We start from the raw sequence: 26,629 nt of genomic DNA, 5'->3' as shown, positions 1-26,629 counted from the left end.
TTCAATTTTGACCTCAATTTGTATTTTTACTCAGCATGATAAAATATTGACTGGTGTATAAAAGTTACATTCAGATTTAATCATGGGCCATTATGCAAGGACTCCAATTTCTGCAGGGCAGCAACTGACATGAGAAACAGTGAATAATTTGCCCATCTCACATTTTACTGAATGGATCAAATTTGCAAAGTGAATCAAACTGTGTAAATTTACTCACCTGTTGGATTTCATTCTTATTAATTCAATTCTGAAGTTTAATTTAGGTAATGTTCTGCTTCATGGCTTGTTGTCAATTTTCACAGCATCTGCTGCCTTCAGCAGTTTCTTGGTGTCATGTGGAATGAAACGAAAACTGGTGCCTGTGATGTCGGGGATCTCTGGAAGAAGACGAGATGGGCCTTCTACTTGGTTCTTTGGCTGAAGATTGTTGCAAATGCTCTACCCATTTGTTCCTTTGCCCCTTGAAGGACCTCATCTTGTTCACAAGTACAAACCTCATGCTCAGACAGAGCAAAGAACAAGCCCACTCCGATGTGATTTTCCATTTCCAGGGTGCAATTACCAGTTGCAAGAATATGGAAGGCAACTGCAGTGGTGCTTAACACCCTGAGCCACAAGCTAAAGAAGGTATTCAAGGGGCACCCCCCAAACTGCCATGTTCCTTTCTCTCTTGCACTTCCTGTTGAGCCCACTAGAACTAAGCGACTTCTCACACACCTCTTTGATTAGGACTTCATCTCGCAACATTTACCCCTGAACACCAGCCCGACAGACTAGTCGTGTCAACTATTGAGTGGCACTGCCCTTCCCAATGAATACCAGCATGGTTTTGAGCATTGATGACTCCTCCCCAGTGTAACCCATCTTCTCCAATGTATTATCACCTGTACCCTTTATACGTTGAGTTTCTCTCTTTCACGATTGCTGTCCCTTCTCCAATACAGCATTCTTTCTCAGATCCCCAGGATTGACTTCCTAAGCAGTGACCCCTGATAATCCATCATGACTTTCATTGAAGTGACCACCAAGACAGAACTGACTCTCCAGTCTGACCTTATGCCCAACCTCTTGACCAAATTGAAAGGATGGCTTTGATTTCTAATGGACCAGACTCACGACTGATCTTTGTGCAGCTCCTTGACTGACATACAGTGGCTCATTGGACATTGAGCCTTCAGGACTGATTGTGGCCTATTCTCTGGACTATCGTGATACAGACTCTTTGACTCTGATTACCCCAACCAGCCAACTGACAGTGTCTGAGCCCTTGGATGGCGGAAGATGCCCTTGCCTTATTGTGCCGATGTTTCTAATTGAACGCTGCTGCCCCACAGACCCAACCAACTTGACTGAGGACTGCTCCCCTCAGATTTTGAGGTATGGCCATTTGGTTGAAGCATGATCAGTGTGTTGCCTCAAAAATTACTGACACATGCTGCCTGTGTGAGACTGATGTAGCTTGATGCCACACAGCAACACATCCACCCCTTCTGGCTAATGACTGCCAACCATGACATGCTGCCTCGCATTGTGTTTGTGCAAAACTGCTAGGCAAGGCAGAAATACGGTGAGCTTTTCATGTCTTGTTGACGGGGTAAAATTCAAAAACCCATGACAAAACAATGCAGAGATGCTGTGAGCAAACAAGTAGGTGGAAAGTGGCTGAGGGCTATGAGAGCCAGCAAAAGTCCTAAAGTGTCCCCTCCGCCCATCCAATCTATGAACTGGATCCCTGTCCATATGCACAAAGTGTCCAATGAAGGGTACTGGTGTGATCCACAGAACAGGACTGAAGTGGAGAACCGTATTGTAAGTGGGTCAGAGATGTGCTACGTGGATGCAGACAGACTGATATGCAGCTGATGCCAACCTCTGTAGATGAGGAGTTGCAGGCAGTCATTGACATTTGGGCATGCTCTGAGATATTGCTGTCCAAGATAGAGGGCTTGAGGAGCAAGTGGTGTGCTGGGGTCAACATGTTCCCACACTCTGGCTTTCATGTTGGTGATTGTCACCCAGCTTGTTCCTATCTGTCAGGCAGGAGAATGGATAATGGTACATCGATAATGAGAGATTAGGTAATTCTGAGATGCCAGTCTGTGCTAATGGATGCAAATAGGCCCATTCACTGCCCACTAGTGAGATTCATGCCTCACCATTTAACATATGCATGGAGATTCAGACATTTTGTTCTCTGAAATAACTCCACAGAGGCTGGTATCCTGTTACCAAGTCACTCTTTATTTACACGTGGAGCGTCCTTGATGCTGATCCAGCTCCCTCAGAGCCAGCTCTCAGAGTGAACAGAGCCTCTGATAGTCCTGTTTATATCTGTCGGCCAGGGCTCCCTGATTTGACATATTCAATGAGGTCCAGCTGGCTGACCTTGTTATAATCACTACACCCTTGATGTTGAGAATCTCATTACTGCCAATCACACCCTATTTACCAAACTTTCCCATCAATATCCATGTCATTCAGGTTCTGCCTGCACTGTTTCAGGGGCAATATTAAACAAAGGACCTGCTTGCCCTCTGAAGTAGACATAAAACTAATTCCAGGACACAAATATAAAGGAGACCAGAGAGTGAAGTCTCTAATCTCCTAGCTAATATTTATCACTCAGCCAAGATCACAAAAACAGATTGACTGGTCATTTCCACATGAATGCGTGTGGGAGCATGCTGTGTGCAAAATGGCTGCCATGGTCCAACACAGTGAATGTCCTTAACAGGGTATAACGTTGATCATGGAAACTATGAGTTTTTCTGTCTTCCTTAACTTTTAATGTTTATGCTTGGCAAAGCCAGATTAATTTTCTCATCAGTTTCTGAAAGGCAGTTGAGAAGTTGAAGGACAATATAAATCTTAATTCATTTCAAACTTGTTATGGGAATATTCACACTGATGTCATTATTCATAACATCTCTTGATATATAATTCTCTGTCCATTGATATATTTGTTTATTGAAATGTCAGGATGGGAATTTATTGAGTGCCTGTAGATTTGTAATCTTTTCTCACACAACATTTAACATGAAGAAACTTTATTTTCCCCCATTGATCTCCTTCCAGAATAAAAATGCTGCTAGTTTTAACAATGATACCATCAATGCTCTTTGATGAAGCAAAAGAGAGTTGGTGAAGCCAGTGCTGTTAATATTGAGCAAATGGAATTTGAAAAAGCTTTTGATAAAACAGCACATCATAGATTTCTTATCAAAATAGATGTCCATGAGATCAATGATTCAGTGGCAATTTGGAGACTAGTTTGGCTAAGTAACAGAAATCAGGCAGAAATTTTGAACAGTGTCTCAGTGATTAGCACTACTGCCTCACATCACCAGGGTGATGTGTGTGTGTGCGTGTATGTGTGGAAGAGAGAGAGATACACGCACACACACTCTCTCTCCCTCTCTCGTTCTCTCTCTCACACACACACACACAAACCCGCACATAAAGTTATAGAGTGAATTTATATTTGCAGATACTTTCTAATTTGTTTGAAAAGCATACAATTTATACATAGTCAGTCAATCTGGAGTTTTATAAATTCCTATGTTAGAAATAAAACCAGTCTGACTCCAAAACAAAACACAAATAGATTGTAAACAAAGCCTCAGACCTAACATGCACTGTTTGACCTAAAAGTTACCTCTGTTGGACTATAACCCAGTTTTGTGTGATTTCTGATCTACCCTAAACCAATGCCACCAACCAGACCCCATGCTCCCAGCTGCTAACCTGACACTGGGAACTTGATACACCTCCACCCACTACCTGAATCAACACTGTCCCCTCCCCACTGCCCCCAATCCTGACCTACACTAAGCACTCCATCACTCATGTACCTGGCACCCTACTTACCTGGAACCCTATTTACTTGGAACACTGGTGCTTTAACCTCTGAACCAACCTCATCCCTCTAACTTCGCACTTACCTGCTTACCTTTTCAGAAGAGTTGCCAAAGTGTTGCTTGACAGTTATGGAACACGGCAGATAGAATGCAAAAAAGCACAGAGATAACAGGGTGCAGAGCTGGATGAACACAGCAGGCCAGGCAGCACCAAAGGAGCAGGAAGGCTGATGTTTTGGGTCTAGACCCTACTGCAGAGATCTCCAGCATCTGCAGTCCCTACTATTTCTTGCAAAAAAGCACAGCATGGTTTCTGCACAAATTGTTTTCACCGCTCGATTTTTGGATTCCTGGACAGGTTCAGAGTGGTGGTCACTGTTCAGGAGTCTACAACACAGAATCCATCTGAAGTTAAGTAGATAAGTTTTAATCTAATCAGGAATGGAAACGGCATTCCCAATCCCAAACTGAACTATCCGGGCCTATGGCTGAGTTAGACAAATCTTTGATCCACAAGGAGGTTTGGAGCTGATGATGGCAGGTAGGAAAGCAGAGTTATGGTTACAATGATCTTACTGAATGGTGGAGTAGGCTGGCAGAGCCTTCTTTGTCTCTGTTTTCATATTAAACTTGATTTAAGTATTAATAGATTGGTGTTAAGAACACTGCTGTCTTTGATTTATATTAATTAGATATACTTCAGTGTAAATGGCATAACTGCAAAGCTTGAAGATGGCAGGAATGAGGCAAGGGAGGGGTGGATAGTCTCAGAGTTCTTTGGGGCACAGACAAAATCAAATACAGAAATAGCCTCCGACAGATGAAGTGAGAGAGAATACATTTTGACTTTAGCACGAGAATTGTTACTCTGCCCTCATGTCATAACATGAATAAAGTGAAATGCTATAAATTGGGGTTGGTGTAACAAGCTACATGCTTTGCCACTGACGTTTGCACCATTCTCCCTAAACGTTCTCATTCGCACCATTAAAATGAAACTAAACTCAAGGCTGTAAACTTTTACAGTCAGCGCATTCTGTAAAATGAAAACCTGTCAATTTGCCAATGAAAACCTGAAATAGGCAGACGCTTGACAGGTTAAACGCAGTAAAGGCAGGAGGTGATTCATTTTGCTGGGAAGAATGAGTAAATGCTGTGTGAAATGTGTGATAGAATTTTAACATACGTCAGGAAAGAGGGCTGGGGCTTATGAACATCTTCGAAGATGCTGCCAGGCCTGCTGAGCTTTTCCAGCAACTTCTGCTTTTGTTCCCGCTTTACAGTATCCGCAGTTCTTTTGGTTTTTATAACAGGAAGCAAGCTGTGCTAAATCATTAGGGAGCAGTCAGAGTTCTGTGTTCAGTTCATGGGCACTACATTTTAGAAAGGATGTCAAAACAGGGTTCAGAAGATATTTAGAATTTTACCAGGGATGAGGGCTTTCCCTCATGTGCAGAGACAAGGGAAGTTGGGGACATTCTGCTTAAAACAGAGAAGATTCAACTGCAAGTTTTATAAAAGTGATCAAAATCACGAACACTTCTTTGATTTAGGAGATGAGGAGAAATTGATTCTGCTGGCAGAAATGGGGATAAGCAGTGGACACAGATATAAGATATTTGGGAAAGAAACAGGAATGGCATAAAAAGAACATTTTCATACAGTTCTGATCTGGAATACATTTTCTGAAAGCTTGGTGGATGCAGATTCGATAGTAAGTTTCATATAAGAATTGGACAAAACTTTGCAAAGCTATGGGGAAGTGCAAAGGGAACTGAAGTCATCACATACAAACATATAGCAAGAGAAGGAGTAGGCCATTCAGCCCCTTGAGCAGGTTCTGCCATTCAATAAGATCACGACTGATCTGATTGTAATCTCAAATCCACATTCCTGCCTGACCCTGATAACTTTCACCCCTTTGCTTAGCAAGAATCTATCTACGTTCAGCCTTAAAAATATTCAAATTCTCTGCTACCACCAGCTTTTCAGGAAGAGAATTTCAAAGACTCATGACTTCCTCCGGGAAAGACTTTCACCTACTCTGTTTTAAATGGGTGATCCCTGATTTTTAGGCAGTGACCTCCAGTTCGAGATTCCCCCGTCAGAGGAACATCCTCTACACGTCTGTCAAGGTCTCTCAGGATCTTATGTGTTTCAAGCAAGTCATTCTTATGTCTTCTGAGCACCAGCGGATACAAGCAGAGTCTGCGCAACCTATCCCCACAAAACGGCCCACACCCCATTCCAGGCATTAGTCTAGTAAGTCTTCTCTGAACTGTCCCTAACGCATTTACATCCTTCGTTAAAAATGTGGACCAATACTCTGAATAGGTGAGGCCTCCACTGTACAACAGAGGTATAACCTGCGTACTTTTATATTCAGTTCCCCTTGCAACAAGTGATAACATTGTAGTCACTTGCCTAATGACCTGCCGTGACTTACACACAAAACCACTCTGAATGGATGTATGAATGAATGAATGATTTATTGTCACATGTATGAATAGGGGTACAGTGAAAAGTGTTCAGTTGTCACAATTTGGCACCACTGTGAGGTACAAATGAATTGGGGTGGGATGGTGATTCAGTGGTTAATCCTGCTGCATCACAGCGCCAGGGACCTGGGTTCAAATCCCCCTAGGGTAACTGTATGTGTGGAGTTTGCACATTCTCCGTGTCTGTGTGGTTTTTCCTTCGGGTGCTCCGGTTTCCTCCCACAGTCCAAAGATGTGCAGTTTGGGCAGGTTGGCCATGCTAAATTGCCCGTAGTGTTCAGGGGTGTGTGGGTTATAGGGGGATGGGTCTGAGTGGGATGTTCTGAGGGTCGGTGTGAAGTTGTTGTGCAGAAGGACCTGTTTCCATACTGAAGGGATTTCATGATGAATAAAAAGAAAGCTCTTAAATAGAGTTCATCTTCATCAGCTGGGGTCCCAAACACAGCTCCAGGACTTCTGCAGGTTCCCTGCTCCAGGCCTACTGCAGCATGAAGCCCTTGCTCCAGACACCAACACCACTGCAGTTGACAACCTGCCACAACCGAAAGTGACCACTCTCCAGGCCTACTGCAGCCAGGAGACTCTGCTTCACCATCATTACACCGGTGCCCTGCTGCCATTCTAGGAGTCCACGCATCGGGCCTACAAGCCAGGAGCTTGTAAAGGGTTATAAGGGATAGGATTTATAATCATCGAGCAAGCAACAATTTGATTGGAGATAGTCAACACGGGTTCGTCAAGGGCAGGTTGTGTCTCACAAACCTCATTGAGTTTTTTGAGAAGGCGGCCAAGCATGTGGATGAGGGTAGGGCAGTTGACGTGGTGTACATGGACTTCAGTAAAGCCTTTGATAAGGTTCCACTTGATAGGCTATTGGAGAAAATACGGAGGTATGGGATTGAGGGAGATTTAGCAGTTTGGATTAGAAACTGGCTTTCTGTAAAAGGCAACGAGTGGTGGTTGATGGAAAATATTCAGCCTGGTGTCCGGTTACGGGTGGTGTGCCTCAAGGATCTGTTTTGGGACCACTGCTGTTTGTCATTTTTATAAATGACTTGCATGCAGGCATTGGTGAATGGATTAGTAAATTTGCAGATGACACTAAAGTTGGTGGAGTGGTGGACAGTGTGGAAGAATGTTGCAGGTTGCAGGGGGACTTGGATAAACTGCAGAATTGGGCTGAAAGGTGGCAAATGGAGTTCAATGCGGATAAATGTGAGGTGATTCACTTTGGGAGGAATAATAGGAAGTCAGAATACTGGGTCAATGGAAAGATTCTTGGTAGTGTGGATGTGCAGAGGGATCTTGGTGTCCATGTACATAGATCCCTGAAAGTTGCCACCCAGGTTGATAGTGCTGTTAAGAGGGCTTATGGTGTTTTAGGTTTTATTGGTAGAGGGATTGAGTTCCAGAGCTGTGATGTCATGCTGCAACCGTACAAAACGCTAGTGCGGCTTCATTTGGAATATTGTGCGCAGTTCTGGTCGCCTCATTACAGGAAGAATGTGGAAGCATTGGAAAAGGTGCAGAGGAGATTTACCAGGATGATGGACATGATGACATGTCCATCATGGGCCTCCTGCAGTGCCACAATGATGCCACCCGAAGGTTGCAGGAACAGCAACTCATATTCCGCTTGGGAACCCTGCAGCCCAATGGTATCAATGTGGACTTCACCAGCTTCAAAATCTCCCCTTCCCCCACCGCATCCCAAAACCAGCCCAGTTCGTCCCCTCCCCCAACTGCATCACGTAACCAGCCCAGCTCATCCCCTCCCCCCACTGCATCCGAAAACCATCCCTAACCTGTTCTTCCTCTCACCCATCCCTTCCTCCCACCCCAAGTTGCACCTCCATTTCCTACCTACTAACCTTATCCCACCTCCTTGACCTGTCCGTCTTCCCTGGACTGACCTATCCCCTTCCTAACTCCCCACCTATACTCTCCTCTCCACCTATCTTCTTTTCTCTCCATCTTCAGTCTGCCTCCCCCTCTCTCCCTATTTATTCCAGAACCCTCACCCCAACCCCCTCTCTGATGAAGGGTCTAGGCCCGAAACGTCAGCTTTTGTGCTCCTGAGATGCTGCTTGGCCTGCTGTGTTCATCCAGCTCCACACTTTCTTGTCTTGGATTCTCCAGCATCTGCAGTTCCCATTATCTCCTTTACCAGGATGTTGCCTGGTCTGGCGTGCAGGCCCTATGAAGAAGGGTTGAGGGACTTGGGTCTGTTCTCATTGGAGAGAAGGAGGCTAAGAGGTGATTTAATAGAGACATACAAGATGATCAGAGGATTAGATAGGGCGGACAATGAGAGTCCTTTTCCGATATTGATGACTTTAGCTTGTACAAGGAGGCATAGCTACTAATTGTGGGGTGATAGATTTAAGACAGATGTCAGAGGCAGGTTCTTTACTCAGAGAGTGGTAAGGGCGTGGAATGCCCTGCCTGCCAATGTAGCTAACTCAGCCACATTGGGGCATTTAAACAGTCCTTGGATAAGGATATGGCTAATGATGGGATAGTGTAGGGGGAGTGGCTTAAATTAGTTCACAGGTTGGCGCAACATCGAGGGCCATAGGTCCTATTCTGAGCTGTATTGTTCTACGTTCTATGAGCCACCATTAATGCCACTCCAGCCTCCCAACATGACTCCAGAAAAACATTCACAAAGATGTTCCTCTGCATCTGAAAGCTCAGTAATCTCTCACCAATAGATGATACGCTAATGACATCTTTAGGTTTCCTGCCAAAATAGACGCTTTCACTATTTTCCACATTATATTCTAATCACCAGATCTTTGCCCACTTAATCTATACCTTATTGCAGCCTCCTTGTTTTCTGCTTCACGACTTACATTCCTCGGTAGCAGCGCGTATTCATCAAATTTAACAACAAACCTTTATCCACGTCACTTTGATTAATTTTAAACAATTGAGGCCCCAGCACCGATTGCTGTAGCATAATAATTGTTACCGCTTGCCAACTTGAAAAAGATCCATTGCTGCCTACTCTGTGCTTCCTGTGAGCCAGCCCATTTTCTATCCATGCCGTATGCCATCCACTACACCATGAGCTCCAAATTTCCATAGTAATCTTTGATGTGAGAAATTATCAAATGCCTCTGGCAATCGAAATTCAGTACATCTACCAGTTCTCCTTTCTACAGGGTATGTGTTACTTCCTCAAAGATCTCCAATAGATTGGTTAAACACAATTTTCCTTTCACAAAACTGTGTTGACTTTGCTGGATGACTTTCAACTTATCCAAATGGCCTGTTTTCACTTCTTTAGTAATGGCTTCCAACATTTTCCTCACGTCAGATACTAAATTAACTGGCCTGGAATTTCCTGCTCTCTGTCTCCCTTCCTTTTTGACTAAAGAAGTTATGTTTGCTATCTTTCAATCTAGTGGGACTATTCCCAAATCAAAAAAGCTTTGAAAAATTTCAACAAATGCATTAACTATCTCAGTAACTATTTCTTTTAATATCCAAAGGTGAAGTCCATGAAAACTCCAACATTCCTTATTCCTCAGCTCCAACAATGTACTCTATACCATTTCTCTAGTGATTGTGATTTTCCTGAGTTCCTCTCTCCCTTTTTGTTTCCTGATAGATTGCTGCTTGTCTTTAGTGAAGATAAATACTGAATGCCTGATCGATTCATCAGCCATTCCCATATTTCCCATAGAAATTCTCCAGTCTGCTTATCTATATGACCAATGTTAACTCTGTTGATTCTTTTCTTATTTGAATAGTTATACAAACTCTTACTTGTCATTTTTATATTTCTTCTAATTTTTGCTTGCACTCTAATTTTTCCCTTTTTATCAAGTTTTTGGTAATATTTCCTGTTGCTAGTCTTCAGGTCTGTCGTATATGTTTGCATAATTATATGCTTCATTCTTTAAGTTTAATGCTACCTTTAACAGCATCATTGTTGTGATCCCAGGTGGTGTTATTACGAGATAATTCTGATCTCAGACTGAAAGCTGGCTTGATAGATCATATTTTGTTTTTAACAAGGTGATTGCTGTTAAACTTGTTAATAACAACACATACTTAACAATTTTTAAACACAGTAAAATATAATACCATTAATTCCCAAACACTGAAAGAGATTTACAAAATTATTCGAGACATAGATTAAGGTGAATAGCTAAGGTTTTTTTCTCTAGGGTAGGGGAGTCAAAAACTAGAGGGCAGACATTTAAGGTGGGAGGAAAAAGATTTATAAAGGACCTAACAGGCAACTTTTTTGCGCAGAGGATGGTGCATATATGGAATGCCAGAGGAAGTGGTGGAGGCAGGTACAATTACAACATTTAAAAGACATTTGGATAGGGACAGAGAGAGGACTATGGGCCAAATGCAGGCAAATGAGACCAGTTCAGCTTAGGAAACCTGGTCAGCATGGACAAGGAAGGGTCTGTTTTCATGCTGTTTGATTCTATGAGTATTTGACTCTATAAATACTTATCCTTTCTGAGAAGAAAACATGTCTTGTGCAATACCCAAAAGTACTTCTTTCACAACACTGACTCCAAAGAAAAACCCTTTCTTAACAACCCGTTAGAATTAAGGAAATTGTGACTTTAACTCCTTGATGGAAATGTTGATTTCTTCCTTGAGCTATTATTCACCTGAGCTTCACCTTCTCAGTTTCAAGTAACTGCTTCAGGGTTTAATTGCAACACTCAGTAAGAACAGAGAAGATGGTAAAAGGGGGGGAGGTGTGGCATTGTTGGTCAAGGACAGTATTACAGTTGCAGAAAGGATGTTTGGGGACTTGTCAACTGAAGTAGTATGGGCTGAGGTTAGAAACAGGAAAGGAGAGCTCACCCTGTTGGGAGTTTTCTATAGGCTTCAGAATAGTTCCAGATATGTAGAGGAAAGGATAGCAAAGATGATTCTCGATAGGAGTGAGAGAGACAGGGTAGTTGTCATGGGGGACTTCAACTTTCCAAATATTGACTGGGAACACTATAGTTCGAGTACTATAGATGGGTCAGTTTTTGTCCAGTGTGTGCAGGAGGGCTTCCTGACACAGTATGTAGACAGGCCAACAAGGGGCGAAGCCACATTAGATTTGGTACTGGGTAATGAGTCCGGCCAGGTGTTAGATTTGGAAATAGGTGAGCACTTTGGTGATAGCGATCATAATTCTGTTATGTTTACTTTAGTGATGGAAAGGGATAGGTGTATACCACTGGGCAAGAGTTACAGCTGGGGGAAATGCAATTACGATGAGATTAGGCAAGATTTAGGGAGCATAGGATGGGGAAGGAAACTGTAGGGGATGGGCACATTGGAAATGTGGAGCTTATTCAAGGAAAAGCTCCTGTGTGTCCTAGATAAGTATGTACCTGTCAGGCAGGGAGGAAGCTGTAGAGCGCGGGAGCCATGGTTTACGAAGGAAGTGGAATTGCTGGTCAAGAGGAAGAAGAAGGCTTATGTTAGGATGAGATGTGAAGGCTCAATTAGGGCGCTTGAGGGCTACAAGGTAGCCAGGAAAGACCTAAAGAGAGAGCTCAGAAGAGCCAGGATGAGACATGAGAGGTTGCTGGCGGATAGGATCAAGGTAAACCCTAAGGCTTTCTATAGGTATTTAAGGAATTAAAGAATGACGAGAGTAAGATGAGGGCCAATCAAAGATAGTAGTGGTAAGTTGTGTATGGAGTCAGAGGAGATGGGGAAGCACTAAATGAATATTTTTCGACAGCATTCACTCTAGAAAACGACAATGTTGTCGAGGGCAATACTGAGATACAGGCTACTAGACTAGGTGGGATTAAGGTTCACAAGGAAGAGGTATTAGAAACCCTACAGAGGGTGAAGATAGATAAGTCCCCTGGGCCAGATGGGATTTATCCTAGGGTCCTCTGGGAAGCTAGGGAGGAGATTGCCGAGCCTTTGGCATTGATCTTTAACTCGTCATTGTCTACTGGAATAGTGCCAGATGACTGGAGGATAGCAAATGTGGTTCCCCTGTTCAAGAAGGGGAGTAGAGACAACTCTGGTAATTATAGACCAGTGAGCCTTACCTCAGTTGTTGGTAAAGTGTTGTAAAAGGTTATAAGAGATAGGATTTATAATCATCTAGAAAAGAATAATTTGATTAGGGATAGTCAGCACGGTTTTGTGAAGGGAAGGTCGTGCCTCACAAACCTTATTGAGTTCTTTGAGAAGGTGACCAAACAGGTAAATGAGAGTAAACTGGTTGATGTGGTGTATATGGATTTCGGCAAGGCGTTCGATAAGGTTCTCCACAATAGGCTATTGTACAAAATGCGGAGGAATGGGATTGTGGGAGGTATAGCAGTTTGGATCAGAAATTGGCTTGCTGAAAGAAGACAGAGGGTGGTAATTGATGGGAAATGTTCATCCTGGAGACCAGTTACTAATGGTGTACCGCAAGGGTCGGTGTTGGGTCCACTGCTGTTTGTCATTTTTATAAATGACCTGGATGAGGGCGTAGAAGGATGGGTTAGTAAATTTGCAGATGACACTAAGTTCGGTGGAGTTGTGGATAGTGACGAAGGATGCTGTAGGTTGCAGAGAGACATAGATAAGCTGCAGAGCTGGGCTGACAGGTGGCAAATGGAGTTTAATGCAGACAAGTGTGAGGTGATGCACTTTGGTAGGAGTAACCGGAAGGCAAAGTATAGGGTTAATGGTAAGATTCTTGGTCGTGTGGATGAGCAGAGAGATCTCGGTGTCCATGTACACAGATCCTTGAAAGTTGCCACCCAGGTTGACAGGGCTGTTAAGAAGGCATACAGTGTTTTAGCTTTTATTAATAGAGGGATCGAGTTCCGGAACCAAGAGGTTATGCTGTAGTTGTACAAAACTCTGGTGTGGCCGCACTTGGAGTATTGCGTATAGTTCTGGTCACCGCATTATAAGAAGGATGTGGAAGCTTTGGAAAGGGTGCAGAGGAGATTTACTAGGATGTTGCCTGGTATGGAGGGAAGGTCTTATGAGGAAAGGCTGAGGGATGTTAGGCTGTTTTCATTAGAGAGAAGAAGGTTGAGAGGTGACTTAATTGAGACATATAAAATAATCAGAGGGTTAGATAGGGTGGATAGGAAGAGCCTTTTTCATAGGATGGTGATGGAGAGCATGAGGGGGCATAGCTTTAAATTGAGGGGTGAAAGATATAGGACAGATGTCAGAGGTAGTTTCTTTACTCAGAGAGTAGTAAGGGAATGGAACGCTTTGCCTGCAACGGTGGTAGATTCGCCAACTTTAAGTACATTTAAGTCGTCATTGGATAACCATATGGACGTACATGGAACAGTGTAGATTAGATGGGCTTCAGATTGGTATGACAGGTCGGCACAACATCGAGGGCCGAAGGACCTGTACTGTGCTGTAATGTTCTATGTTCTATTATGTTCTATACTTCTGCTTGAGGATTATGAGCAACTTCATACTCAAAGGCAATCTAGTTTTACTATGCTCCCCTCTTCTCAGGGCCACCATTCAGCACCCAAATATAAAACTGAAATAAAAATCCCTTTCTTGAAGCAATGAGTATTTCCCCAAACTTAAAAAGTCCTAAGTTGAGAAATTTCTAACGGACCTGAAATCACAATGCTAAATAGTTCAACATCTAAATGTAAACAAAAACCTATTGGTGCTGCCAAATTGGCCCGCACAAAATGGCTTAAAACAATCACCTTGGCTACCATAATATTTTGGTCATTTATTAACACAGAAAGCCCATAGGTCACAACACAAATATCCAAAGCTCAACCTTAAAGTCAATATTTTCATACAATAGCATTGGAACCTTGGCATTGTTACTATTATTCCCAATGAAGAGGGAAATGCATCATTCAAATCTCTGTCTAATTCAGAGTTAGGCATTGTGACCATGTTATCTTTAATGAACAGGAAAGATATCAAGAACCATTACGAGCTTGTTGTATGGGCTGGACCTTCTTATTCACACAGAAAGGACTACATTGGGAGGATTTGCTCTCAGACATCCTGTTAAGCAGGAAAATATTAGAGATAACAAAGTGTGGAGCTGGATGAACACAGCAGGCCAAGCAGCATCTTAGGACCACAAAAGCTGACGTTTCAGGCCTAGACCCTTCATCAGAGAGGGGGATGGGGAGAAAGTTTTGAAATAAATAGGGAGAGGGGGGAGGCGGATCTAAGATGGATAGAGGAGAAGATAGGTGGAGAGGAGACAGGCAAGTTAAAGAGGTGGGGATGGAGCCAGCAGAGGTAAGTGTAGGTGGGGAGGTAGGGAGGGGATAGGTCAGTCCGGGGAGGACGGTCAGGTCAAGGGGGCGGGATGAGGTTAGTAGGTAGGAGATGGGGGTGCGGCTTGAGGTGGGAGGAGGGGATAGGTGAGAGGAAAAATAGATTAGGGAGGCAGGGATGAGCTGGGCTTGTTTTGGGATGCAGTAGGGGGAAGGGGAGATTTTGAAGCTTGTGAAGTCCACATTGATACCATTGGGCTGCAGGGTTCCCAAGCGGAATATGAGTTGCTGTTCCTGCAACCTTCAGGTGGCATCATTGTGGCGCTGCAGGAGGCCCAGGATGGACATGTCACCTAAGGAATGGGTGGGTGAATTGAAATGGTTCGCAACTGGGAGGTGCAGTTGTTTATTGCGAACTGAGTGTAGGTATTCTGCAAAGCGGTCCCCAAGCCTCCGCTTGGTTTCCCCGATGTAGCGGAGGCCACAACGGGTACAGCGGATGCAGTATACCACATTGGCAGATGTGCAGGTGAACATCTGCTTGATGTGAAAGGGATGGGAGTGAGGGGCAGGTGTAGGGGCAGGTGTAGCACTTCCTGCGGTTGTAGGGAGAAATGACAGGTGTGGTGGGGTTGGAGGGGAGTGTGGAGCGGACAAGGGAGTCTCGGAGAGAGTGGTCCCTCCGGAAAGCAGATAAGGGTGGGGAGGGAAAAATGTCTTGGGTGGTGGGGTTGGATTGCAGATGGCGGAAGTGTCGGAGGATGATGCATTGGGTCCGGAGGTTGGTGGGGCGGTATGTGAGGACGACGGGTGGTTTTTGGTGGTTATTACAGGGGTGGGGTGTGAGGGATGAGGTGCGGGAAATGCGGGAGACACAGTCGAGGGTCTTCTCGACCACTGTGGGGGGGAAGTTGTTTGTCCTTGAAAAACGAGGACACCTGAGATGTGCAGGAGTGGAATGCCTCATCCTGGGAGCAGTTGCGGTGGAAGTGAAGGAATTGGGAATAGGGAATGGGATTTTTGCAGGAAGGTGGGTGGGAGGAGCTGTATTCTCAGTAGCTGTGGGAGTCGGTGGGCTTGAAATGGATATCGGTTTCTCGGTGGTTACCCGAGATGGAGACAGAGAGGCCCAGGAAGGTGAGGAATGTGTTGGAGATGGCCCAGGTGAACTTGAGGTTGGGGTGGAAGGTGTGGTGAAGCGGATGAACTGTTCGAGCTCCTCTGGGGACAATGAGGCGGCGCTGATACAGTCGTCAATGTAACAGAGAAAGAGGTGGGGTTTGGGGCCAGTGTAGGTGCGGACTATTCCACATAACCTACAAAGAGGCAGGCATAGCTTGGGCCCTTGCGGGTACCCATGGCCATCTCCTTTGTCTGTAGGAAGTGGGAGGAATCAAAAGAGAAGTTGATGAGGGTGAGGACGAGTTCGGCTTGGCGGATGAGGGCGTCGGTGGAGGGGGACTGGTTGGGTCTGTGGGACAGGAAGGAGCGGAGGGCCTTGAGGCCATCTCTATGGTTTATACAGGTGTATAGGGACTGGATGTCCATGGTAAAGATGAGGTGTTGGGGACCAGCGAATTGGAAGTTCTGGAGGAGGTGGAGGGCGTGGGTGTCACGGACATATGTACGCAGTTCCTGGACTAAGGGGGAGAAAATGGAGTCAAGGTAGGTGGAGATGAGTTTGGTGAGGCAGGAGCAGGTGGAAACAATGGGTCGACCAGGGCAGGCAGGTTTGTGGATTTTGGGAAGGAGATGATAGAAGCGGGCCGTGCAGGGTTGGGGAACAATGAGGTTGGAGGCTGTGGGTGGGAGGTCACCTGAGGTGATGAGGTTGTGGATGGTTTGGGAGATGATGGTTTGGTGCTCAGGGGTGGGGTCATGATCCAGGGAGTGGTAGGACGAGGTGTCGGAGAGTTGGCGTCTGGCCTCAGCAATGTAGAGGTCAGTGTGCCATACTAGAACTGCGCGTCCCTTGTTCGCAGGTTTTATGTTGAGGTTGGGATTGGAGCGGAGGGAGCCGAGGGCTGTGTATTCTGTGGGGGCGAGGCTGGAGTGGGTGTGAGGTGTGGAGAGGTTCAGGCAATTGATGTCTCGATGGCAGTTGGAGATGAAGAGGTCGAGGGAGGGTAGCAGGCCTTGGGGTGGTGTCCAGGAGGAGGGCTTGTGTTGGAGGTGGGTGAAGGGGTCAGTGGAGGGAGGGTTAGGTATGTGGTTACAATAAGCTTGACATAAATCACTATTAAAAAAAGGGTGAAAGTGATCTGATTTGACTTATTGCTGTCAATTCCACAGTATGCAGAAAGTGGAATGATAAGTGCTGTCTTATGTTCTTTCCAGGGAGGTCATACTATGCAAGCACATAAGAGTAACAGAACAGAGTGCAGGATGCAATGTTGCAGCTTTTGAGAAGATGCAGAAAGAGATCAACATTAACATTAAAGAGGTACTTTCAAAAGTCTGATGACAGTGGAGAAGAAGTTGATGTTGAATCGGTTCATCCATATATACAAACTTCAATGTCTTCTGCCCAACAGAAGAGGGTAGAAAAGAGTACAAACAGGGCAGGAAGGGCGGGAGGGGTACGTTGGTTGCTTTCCCGATGCAGTGGGAAGCATAGATGAAGTCGGTGGATGGGAGGCTGGTTTGTGTGATGGCCTGGGCTGTACTGGGCTGCAGTTGGAAAAAGGGTCAGGATCTGTCAGTCTGGGTCAGGCCTACAATCAATACTGAGTGTGCTGATGGCTGTAAGTGTTCCAGCCAAAATGTAGTCACCTGGTATGGATTTACAAAGATAACTTCAGTCACAAAGGATTGTCAGGAATAGTAACCTGGTTCATGGAACAGCAGTTCCCACCCAAAGGACCAACCAAATGGAGGGTGGTAATTTGTCAGCAAAATATAAGAAGTACTGGGACTGAGAAGTTTACCTAACCTAAGGGTAACAACCAAAGCATTTGAGTCAATAGTAAGTAAGGTTTAGGCAGAAACCTCAGGCTCATTCGAGAGAACGAGAATTTTCTGGACAGGACCTTCAGTGAGGTCATTTCACCGAGGATGTCAGAAGAGAGAAGGGAGATGACGATGAGGAAGGAAGAGATAATTCAAGTACAAGAGACCCCGGGGGAAGTACCTCTCATGAACAGGTTGATTCTCTTGGAAACTGTCGAGACAGACGACACTGCCAGTCCAAGAGGCGGACAGGTCTGCCAATCGAAAATTGGCGTGGAGGTAGAGCCGAGGAGGCAGACATCATGCAGAGCCGTGGTAATAGAGGACTCCATAGTGAGAGGGACTGAAAGGGGTTTCTGTGGCAACAGGCAGGATTTGAGGATGGTGTGTTGCCTTCCGGGTGCCAGGATCCAAGACGTCACTGACAGAGTGCAGAGAATCCTCAAGGGTGAAGATGAAGAGCTAGAGGTGGTGGTGCATGTCGGCACAAATGATGTCGGAAAGAAGAGGAGGGCCATTCTGCGGCGGAACTTCATAGAACTCGGAAGAAGGCTGAAAAGCAGGACTTCCAGGGTGGTAACCTCCGGTTTGCTTCCAGTTCCTCGGGCTGGAGAGGGTAGGAACAGGGAGATAATAGACTTGAATGTGTGGCTGAGGAACTGGTGCAGAAAACAAGGATTCAAATTCTTAGATCACTGGGGTATGTTTTGCGGTAAGGATAAATTATACAAGAGGGACGGGTTGCACCTTAATAGGTGGGGGACCAGCATTCTGGCAGGCAGGTTTGCCACTGCAACACAAGTGTGTTTTAAACTAAGTAGTGGGGGGGGGGGGGGGGGGGGAGGGGACAAACTGGAAATGTAAGAAGGAAGTTAAAGGGTGAGTGAAAATAAGAGAAGTTGAGAAAGACAACAGAATCAACCGAGCAGAAAACTCAAGAGGGGTTCAAACAGAATGGTCAGGTGAAATAGGGATTGATAAGAAGGGTGAGGGGAGTAACAAATTAAAAATATTATATATGAATGCACGAAGCAGAAGAAATAAAGTGGATGAGCTTGAGGCTCAGTTGGAAATTGGCAGGTACGATGTTGTGGGGATAATTGAGACGTGGCTTCAAGTGTACAGGGCCTGGGAAATGAATATTCAAGGCTATACGTGCTATTGAAAGGACAGACTGATGGACAGAGGGGGTGGGGTGGCCCTGTTGATGAGGAATGATATTCAGTCCCTTGCGAGGGGGGACATAGAATCAGGAGATGTAGAGTCAGTACGGATAGAGCAGAGGAATTCTAAGGGTAGAAACAACATAATGGGAGTTATCTACAGGCCCCCAAACAGTAGTCTGGATGTAGGGTGTAAGTTGAATCAGGAGTTGAAATTGGCCTGTTGCAAAGGTATTACTACAGTTGTTATGGGAGATTTCAACATGCGGGTAGACTGGGAGAACCAGGATGGCACTGGACCCCAAGAAAGGGAGTTTGTGGAGTGCCTCTGAGATCGATTCTTGGAACAGCTGGTACTGGACCCTAACAGGGAGAAGGCAATTCTGGATCTGGGATTTGTGCAAAGAACCGGATTTGATCAGGGACCTCAAAGTAAAGGAGCCATTAGTGGGTAGTGACCATAATATGATAAGTTTTAATCTGCAGTTTGAGAGGGAGAAGGGAGAATCGGAAGTGTCAGTATTGCAGTTGAATAAAGGGAACTATGGAGCTAAGAGGGAGGAGCTGGCCAAAGTTCAATGGTACAATGCCCTATCAGGGATGGCAGTGGAACAACAATGGCAGGTATTTCTGGATATAATGCAGAAGGTGCAGGATCAGCTCATTCCAAAGAGGAAGAAAGATCCTAAGGGGAGGCAGGGGCGGCCGTGGCTGACGAGGGAAGTTAAGGACTGTATAAAGATAAAAAAGAAGAAGTATAACATAGCAAAGATGAGTGGGAAGCCGGAGGACTGGGAAAGTTTTAAAGAGCAACAGAGGATAACTACAAAGGCAATACACAGAGAAAAAATGAGGTACGAAGGCAAACTGGCCAAAAATATAAAGGAGGATAGTAAAAGCTTTTTTAGGTATGTGAAAAGAAAAAAAATGGTTAAGACTAAAATTGGGCCCTTGAACATAGAAACGAGTGAATTTATTATGGGGAACAAGGAAATGGCAGAAGAGTTGAATGGGTACTTTGGATCTGTTTTCACTAGGGAAGACACAAGCAATCTCCCAGAGGCAGTAGCGGCTGAAGGACATAGGGTAATGGACGAACCGAAGGGTATTTATATTAGGCAGGAAATGGTGTTGGATAGATTGTTAGGTCTGAAGGCCGATACGTCCCTGGGACCTGATGGCCTGCATCCCAGGGTACTTAAGGAGGTGGCTCTAGAAATCGTGGACGCGTTGGTAATTATTTTCCAAGGTTCTATAGATTCAGGATCAGTTCCTGCGGATTGGAGGGTGGCTAATGTTGCCCCACTTTTCAAGAAAGGAGGGAGAGAGAAAACAGGAAATTATACACCGGTTAACCTGACGTCAGTGATGGGAAAGATGCTGGAGTCAATTATAAAAGATGAAATTACAAATCATTTGGATAGCAGTAACAGGATAGGTCGGAGTCAGCATGGATTTACGAAGGGGAAATCATGCTTGACTAATCTTCTGGAATTTTTTGAGGATGTAACTATGAAGATGGATAAGGGAGAACCAGTGGATGTAGTATGCCTGGGCTTTCAGAAAGCCTTTGATAAAGTCCCGCATAGGAGATTAGTGAGCAAAATTAGGGCACATGGTATTGGGGGCAAAATACTGAGTTGGATTGAAAATTGGCTGGCTGACAGGAAGCAAAGAGTAGTGATAAACGGGTCCCTTTCGGAATGGCAGGCAGTGACCAGTGGCGTTCCACAAGGTTCGGTGCTGGGACCGCAGCTATTTACAATATACATTAATGATATAGATGAAGGCATTAAAAGTAATATTAGCAAATTTGCTGATGACTCAAAGCTGGGTGGCAGGGTGAAATGTGAGGAAGATGTTATGAGAATACAGGGTGACTTGGACAGGCTAGGTGAGTGGACGGATGCATGGCAGATACAGTTTAATGTGGATAAATGTGTGGTTATCCACTTTGGTGGCAAGAACAGGAAGGCAGATGACTATCTAAATGGAGTCAAGTTAGGTAAAGGGTAAGTTCAACGAGATCTGGGTGTTCTTGTACATCACTCAATGAAAGCAAACATGCAGGTACAGCAGGCACTGAAGAAAGCTAATGGCATGCTGGCCTTCATAACAAGAGGAATTGAGTATAGGAGCAAAGAGGTCCTTCTGCAGCTGTACAGGGCCCTGGTGAGACTGCACCTGGAGTATTGTATGCAGTTTTGGTCTCCAAATTTGAGGACTTCCATTCTGGCTATTGAGGGAGTGCAGCGTAGGTTCACGAGGTCAATTCCCGGAATGGCGGGACTATCATACGTTGAAAGATTGGAGCGACTGGGCTTGTATACACTTGAGTTTAGGAAGATGAGATGGGATCCGATTGAGGCGTATAAGATTATTAAGGGATTGGACAATCTGGAGGCAGGAAGCATGTTTCCGTTGATGGAGGAGTCCAGAACCAGAGGACACAGTTTAAAAATAAGAGGTAGGCCATTTAGAACAGAGTTGAGGAGAAACCTCTTCACTCAGAGAGTGGTGGATATATGGAATGCTCTGCCCCAGAAGGCAGTAGAGGCCAAGTCTCTGAATAGTTTCAAGAAAGAGATAGATAGAGCTCCTAAATATAGTGAAACCAAGGGTTGTGCGGATAAGGCAGGAACAGGATACTGATTATAGATGATCAGCCATGATCATAATGAATGGTGATGCTGGCTCAAAGGGCCAAATGGCCTACTCCTGCACCTATTGTCTACAAGGGTTTGTCTCTGGTTTTGTGATAAAGGTTTTTCTTCTACCACATTCTGGCAAATGAATGCGTTTTGGATAGGAGCCAAGGTTAAATTTAATTCAGACAAACCAATCAAGATGTTGCTTAGTTTAGACAAGTTTAGAGTTTTGTGTCAGTGATTTAAGAAAATTTACTTTAATCATCACATTTGTGATTCAACCAAATGTGTGATTTTGTTCTTTATAAATGCGGAAGGCTGAGAAACGCTGTAAAACAGGATCAGAGTAGGGGGATTACTTAGCTGTGGTTTATAAGAGAACAAAGGGCCTGTAGAAAACAATTGGAATAGGCTACTTACCCTAACAGGTTAGTTAAAAATCAAGTGGTGCATTTTTTGAGTAATTGGCAGAAGAATTGGAGAGGAAGATGATGGAACACTTTTTTTCCCCCAAGAGGGTGTTAGAGGCAGAAACTCTAACCACATCTTAAGATTCTTCGATTTTTACTGCAGAGCTAGGGTTCAAGTACAGAAAGGTGGGCTAGACTACACAACTATTTATCAACTAGAACAGATATGAAGGGCTGAATGGCCTCTTTCTCTATCTAGATTTTCCACAACTCTATTATTATATGATTATCTGACTATTTACAGCACCTTGAAAGCACCTTGGCTGTAGTTTTCTGGATTTATCTGTCTAAAAATTATAAATGCTACTATCTGTGACTGTTGGTTTTATAGCAACATGTGATATTTCATTAATATAACCTGGAACTGCGTCAAGTGAAAGTGATACAAATTGTAGTTTATCATTTGCAACACTTGCCTTGAAACCATGAACTTTGTCTTTTCTTAACACTGTTCATTGTCTGTAAATGTGTCATTTGTCCTCCCACCTCTCAATAGTACCCAATTTACTGCTTCTTTAAAAAGGGAGTACAGTTGAGGCTGGTTTGGCTGATGATCTGTTTTGACAACGGAAAAAAGCTACAGTGCTGAAGAAGAAACATTGAGAGTAAGAAAAAAATCAACCCAGAGGAAAAACCGTTGGAAAAGTGCAGGGAGTCTGCCAATAATACTTAATGACAAGGCCAAATTAAGAAATGTTTTAACTGTTCGTAAGGCACTGTCTTTCCTGAATTCAGAAAGGTCAGATTTTAGCATAAATAAAAGCTTACAATGTAAACATGTCTCTTCTTGGGCAGAGTGCATTAGCAAAGAAACAAAATCAGGAAGTCATAAAGAGAACTTCAATCATGATAGAATTTTTCTTATAAAAGTTAAATTGGTGCTAATGTGAATCCTTTGCCTTGGAACTAGCTGATTATTGGTTGGCACATGACACAAGCTACATATGGTCCTTTTCAGTCTGTAGGAGCTGCTAGAAATCAAAGTACATGTTGTTTATTTGGGTAGCTGTCAGCAACCCTGCCTAGAAAGTGTACGAATTGAAATACTAACATTGATAAACCAATCTCTGTCTGGTTTTGTGAATGTCTGAAAAGGGACAGGAGAGAAAAGGCCTTTGCTATACACTCATAATGGCATGTTTGAAGCAATTCAGTGATTCATCTTCACCATAGAATCCAGCAAGAACCTATTGCTTGAGGCCTTTTACCTCGTTCTGTCTTTGAATAATGCAAGATGGTGGCTTCAAGCACTTTTATCCAATTTAGTGGATTAAAATGTCCCCATGCACACATTCTAAGCCTTTCATCAAACTTTGATCAAATTATAAAGATAAATACAAAATACTATAGATGTTGGAGGTCTGGACTAAAAACAGAAAGTGCTAGAGAAACTCAGCAGCATTCATAGAAGAGAAATAAAGTTAGCACTTTCAGTCCAGTATAACTCTTTTTTTGGAACTAAGTTTTCAGCATGCTTCAAATTTCTTTGATTCTCTCTGACTATTGAAATTTTATGATACTGTGAGCACCGTTGCCCATTTTTCTCCCCGATTGGAGAGATTTGAAAATACGCTAAGGCTCACAAGCAAATACAATCCAGTTTATGATCACTGCTGGTTTCATCCTTTGCATGTTGAATTAGAAAGTAGATATAAGTGCAGTCAGTTATCCAGCATGGTTTCTATAATTTCAACTGCTTAACTTAATCTCAAACTTCAGTCACTTCTCTAATAATCTTTCAACTTTCAGCGTTAATCATGAAATCGTTTAGAGGCACAGGGTGATCATCCAAATAAGTACAATAATCCTTCACCAACTCATTCTGAGACCACCCATGAACTCATCCAGAATGCCCCTCCCAAGGAAAACATTTTCATCTTTGGCAATTTCAATGCCAACACTGGCAGTGACAGGCAGGTGTGGAAGCGTGCGATCGGAAAAACAGGGAGTTGGAAACTGCAATGAAAGCAGACATCACTTCTTGGAATTCTGCGCAGGAAGGCAGCTAGCCGTAACCAACACCTCTCTCAATAAAAAAAAAATTGCTTGAAGACAACAGCAATACATCCTGCCGTAAACCCTAGTGCCTGATAGACCCCAGATCTTTGGTATGCTGAGTTTGACCTGAAGAACTTTCTGCAAGTTGGAGTAATGTTCATGCAGATCACTGACACAGTCGCTGATGCTGAACTTTTAGCTCAAGTCTATGCCCAGGAAGAGATGGTATGTCGTTTCTTAGTCTTCAGCTTATCCTCCAACTTTGTGCATATTATCTTCTAGAAGGAGTTAAAACAATACAGTGTGAGCCACACATAATGTCATTTGTTGGAAAAAAGGTTTCCGTCTATTGTTTTGTCCAGAGTCAACACTGAGTCTCATCACTATCACAGCCGCTTTGTTACTTTTTAAATTGGCACTTTAAATGCAACAATCGAATTTTGGGAAACTGAATCTGCCAGTTGGAGACAATGCTGGGCCGCAATGACACTGTGTGTGACAATTTTCCTGACTAGACATGACTACTCATTTCCTCTGATTCTTGCAAATGAAGGAGGAATGGGCTGCACAATATCTCCCTTCTGTGTTCAGTAGACCGTGGTAGAATTGCGTTGGTGGGGTGTGGAAAAGGAAGATGTGACCCTTGTTTTTGCTGCATTGGTGGCCATATTCTGTGAAATGTTTATAGGTCCAATATTTGAATGAATCTGTGTGGGTTAGTGGGTATATGAATGAATGTGTGAGTGGATGAATGGGTGAGTGGGTGAGTAAGTGAATGGGCAAATCATTTTGTGGGTGAATAGACAGATGGGTGAAGTGGGTAAGTTGACTCCTGGGGCTGTGGTTGGGGGGGGGGAGGTGTTGTAGTCAGGGGTGTGGTTGGAGCAGTCTTCGAGTTTTCTAGGCATTCGACCCATACGTATCATATGTAAGTATCAAAATTGGTCGTGCAGATCCAACAGAAGCCTTTAACTCTATCTCAGACTCTGTAACTTTCATGCAGAATTATGGATGGTAAAGAATTTCCCACTGAAAGGTTAAATTTCCTGTGCAATTTCCGCATCAGGACTTCTCCACTTTCTGTTATATGTTCAGTCTGCAATGACATAGAATCATACAATTCCGACAGTGTGGAAGCAGGCCATTCAGCCCATTGAGTCTACACTGACCATCAGAAGAGTATCTTATACAGAACCAACCCCCTACCCTATTCCTGTAACCCTACATTTCTTATGGCCAATCCATCTAGCCTTCACACCTCTGGAAAGTGGGAGGAAACCAGACCATTTGGAGGAAACACACACAGGCTCAGGGAGAATATGCAAACTCCACACCAGCAGTTACCTGAGGGTGGAATCGAACCTGGTTCCCTGGCACTATGAGGTACCTGCCACCCATGATCCAGAGGCCTTTGGGCCAGGTATGGACTTAAGTTGACATGACAGTATAAAGTGGCTCGCGACAGTTTGACAGGAACTAACAGCTTGAAGTTCAAACTTCTGTTTTTTAACATAGCCTCAATAATTTATTTTTTCCACTTTCGTTAAACATAGTGGAAAGGCTCCGCAATCTTTGTTTAATCATAGCTCAAACATTCATCACATTTTTGGAGTTCTCTGCATTATCTCTGCATGTTTTCTTGAAAATAAAAGCTTAGCAAATATTTACAAATCTTCTCTGCTATTATATCACACCAAATATTTCACTTCTGTTGCTGCTTGTTTGAAGAGGGACCTGCAGTTAAAATATGGTTTCCTCTTCATCATTAAAGACTGTATACTCTGTTTTACAACTATCCATTAAGAACATTACCATCCCAGGAGCACACATTCACGATAAGGACTTGACTGACATATGTACTAGCCAGCATATTATTTTAATTATTTTAAGAAACTCTTGAATACATGAGAGGGGATTTGTCATTTCTTCCTCTTCTGGATGACTGAGCTAGAATGAAACAAATGTCCTTTCTTACCTGTAATCCATCTTGCAATCTTGTGATTAAAATACATGCTATTAAACATGAGCCCATAATCACGATAAGAGCTTTTAATCCATGAACCATAACATAGGTAAACACCAACTGCCCTTGTCGCGACTGAACAAATAATTTCAGTCGGTGGCAATATTTTAAATCAGTCTGTAAAATGCTTTTTAAACTGGCTCCGTTTACAGATAAATAACTCAAATGCATAAACTTCAAATACAAATAAAATTTTTATTAAAGTAAAGACACTCTTCTGTCTCCAATGCTATTAATCATCTCTATAAGTAAATTGAATAAAAGAGTTTTTTTTCTGGTAATGAAACCATTCATAGGTGGTAGAGCTATGCATTTGGAAACTACTAACTACTTGCTGAATTTTGGGGAGAAACCATTGCCTTTATCCAGCCGCTAATTTTACAATGGTAGGTCCTCGGCAATTATTCACTGTGATTGTTTATATGACAGATAGGTAAGGAGCAAAACCACCAGTTTACCTCTGCCAGAATGGAGATTGCACCCATTCCTCACCATTAACCCTAAGCCAGTCCCTTCCAACTGAATGAAGCTGAATCAGACAGTTCACAAACTCAGTGTTACGTTTGGTCCTCAGATGAATCTCCAGGTACATGCCCACATTATCATTGGGAATGTCTAAATACTATTGTTGTCATTGACCAACTCAGCCACTGCCTCAGCACAGTTACTACGTAAATTCTCCTTTGCACCTTTGTTGCCATGAGATCTGATGATTCCAATGAACTCTGGTAGCCTCCTTCAATTTATGCTTGCGTTTGTGACACTATCTAAAACTTTATTGCCCGTGTCCTAACACAGTAACTCCTG

Source organism: Stegostoma tigrinum, chromosome 2 (assembly GCF_030684315.1).
Source record: "Stegostoma tigrinum isolate sSteTig4 chromosome 2, sSteTig4.hap1, whole genome shotgun sequence".
NCBI classification, from domain to species: domain Eukaryota; kingdom Metazoa; phylum Chordata; class Chondrichthyes; order Orectolobiformes; family Stegostomatidae; genus Stegostoma; species Stegostoma tigrinum.
Note: the sequence above shows the minus strand (reverse complement) of the source record.